This window comes from Rhamphochromis longiceps, linkage group LG10 (genome assembly GCF_057381845.1).
Source record: "Rhamphochromis longiceps isolate RC_006_pf linkage group LG10, R_longiceps_female_GT1.1, whole genome shotgun sequence".
Taxonomy (NCBI): Eukaryota; Metazoa; Chordata; class Actinopteri; order Cichliformes; family Cichlidae; genus Rhamphochromis; species Rhamphochromis longiceps.
In genome coordinates this window covers 22193910-22196713 of record NC_140566.1, presented here as the reverse complement: position 1 = coordinate 22196713, position 2804 = coordinate 22193910, and positions in this window count along the sequence as shown.

The window sequence follows — 2804 nt, the reverse complement described above, 5'->3', positions numbered from 1 at the left end:
GTGCTAGGAATCACCGGGCAGGCAGATGTTCTCTTTGAGGTTTCACTTTTGAATGAACATAAATGTAAGAGGTCAGCTGAGATTTGGGTATTTCCTTCGGGAAAATGTCGCGCCATTACTCCTTGTTGCAGTTATTTGTCGTTCTCCGTCAGATGAATGAGCTTTTCATTGTGCACTTCACTCCCACCAACAGAGCTCGATCCATCCTGGGCCAACCTCTGACTGTTACTGTGTCCTCTGTATATAGGTAATGCTGTTCATGTGTTTTTAGACGTGCTCTCTCTCTCTGTAAAGTGATCGAAGCCCCATTGGATGACGTACTGTACGTGGGACAATTTATTGCTGTATCTGTGTTTGAATGGTTGTACTTTGAAGGTGTCATCATCCAGCGATGGGCGGGGTGGGTTAGGGTTGATGTTTGTGATGTTTGTGTCCATCTGGAGGAGTAAGGGTGGGGTCGGGAGGGCTGGGGTTTATGGGGGTAAACTATCACAACTGGTCTATACCAAGAGTGTCTTCATCAAGGAAGTGGACAGGACAGGGTCTGTCCTCTTCAAAACAGGAACATTTTTTGCACCAAAGTCATCATCAAAGCGCAGCTTCTTCTTATTCAAAGTCACTACGGATGGATGATATCAGAACTCAAAGGAATTTTTTCGTTCTTTTACTTTTAGAGACAAAGAAACTGTCTTTTTTTTGCATGATTAAGTGTCGTCTTTTTATTGGCTTGTGTGCCCGGTAAAAGCATGACCATTGTGTGAACTCTCACTTACCGGTGTGTTTGGAAAACGTTAAGGAAATTTCTCCATGAGATTTTTTACTTACCTCTTGACATGAACACTCATTGACATTCATAAATCAACTGTTTTACAATGTAGGGGTCCGTAACTGTTTGAAGGCTGCCTCGCATGCAGAAATGCAACTTGCAAGTAACCCATCAAACTTCAAACACAGTTACCATATCTGCATCTCTGTAAAACATCATGGATGTCAATGTCGATTATCACCTAGCTAGCTAGACATTGCAGTCTTGTAAAATCGCTCTTTATTAAAGCGTTGCTATTTTCAATAAGTGTGTTTGAATGCTTGCTCCTTTTTCATACTATGCCAGCAGCATCATGAGAGGTCGTGATTGAAAGTCCAAGTACTGTAATACGTGTTTGGTCTGGTCCACATCGTGTGGTGTTCTTTATGTGTTTGCCCAGTCTCGTCCTGTCTGTTGTCATAAACTAGACTTATCAGTTCTTAGTCATACCCTAAAGCACAGACCGGTTTCCTCTTAAGCCAGTCTTAAGTCCATGAGATGCTTCAAGTGTGTTTTGAACAATTTTGGAAAACTAGGACCAGAAATGTACAGATGTGGGGGTTGGGATTTGAGATCAATGGCATCATTTTCAGCCCAACTGTGTTAGTGCAGATGGGTAAATTAAGAATCTGTAGCATTACCCACATCTCTTGGTCATGTCTCTTTTTTTCCCCTTCTAAGAATAGTTCATTAATATTATATTCTTCCTCACATTCCCTCTACCTCGCTATGGTAGATTAAGGGACACAGCATGAAGCCTTTGAGCCAAACTAATTGTAGTATTTTATCTGTGGTGGGACTTTCTAAAGCCCAATGAAATAAGATTTGAAAGGCAAAGCTTTAGAAGAAAATTATTTGCCGTCACATCTTACCTTTCCATACAATACAATAAAAAGAACCTCCACTTTCAGTGTACACATTTACCTACACTAATGGTGCACAATGGATGTAGAAGGTTAACACAATGTTTCAAAAGTGGATGCTTATATTAAACATGGGTTTCATAAAAATGAAGTGAGTGGCCAAGTCCCCCCACCTCTCTTAGATTGGAATAGTCACACAGACAATATCCATGCAATAATTGCAAGAAAATTCTTTTTTTTTTTTTCTGAAACTGGAATGTTTATTGAACCTTCTGACAATTTTTTAAAAATCAATTTGCATTTGAGTTGGTATAATTTCTACTATGTCCATAATTTCTGTCCAATTTATTGCGCCATTTCATTCAGCTTTTTCAGGAAAAAAAACAAAACACACGGATTCAGAAGTCACAAAAACCCATGTATCAAATAGGCATTATAGGGTTAATCTGGTCACCGCAGGAACAGCCAAATTGCTGTTCAAACCATCTGTTTGGAAAGGACAGCCAATCAGAATAAGACAGCTTTAAAAGGAAATGAGCTAAAAAGGTTTGTTTTAGACCCAGGATGGACAGAGGCTTGAACTGAACTGCGAATTGTGCTAAGCTACCCTAGAAAAGAATGAATATACAGAAATGAAAAATAAACACTATAGGTCACCTCTAAAGAGTATGTTTAACAATGCCCAGAATGGAAAAGTCCCCAATTAAATTATTTACTGACTGCACACTCAACAGGAAACAAGTGTTTGTATTCATTAGTGAAGCTACTTCATAAACTAATCTGGCTGATGGAGGCATTTATTACCAGAGTAGAAACTGCTGCATATCCATACCATTATTCCAATGAATGGTGCATGATGTCTCTGCAGTTTCACCTTCACTGTTCCACCTTTGCCCATTTACGTACACAGGCCTACTCCTCATGTTACCTCAGTATATTAGTGTATACTGCTTTCACTACACCCATGCAGTACTGTAGTGTCCATTTGTAAACTTAATTGCTGTTGAGGGCATGAAACTCAGTGAGTATCCATGAAAAGGTCTTGTTTGCAGGTGGAAGTCCGATACCTTCAACTACTTCTTTTGTATATTAAAAACGACTCAATTATCAGGTTTGGATTGTTATCAGAGTATTGG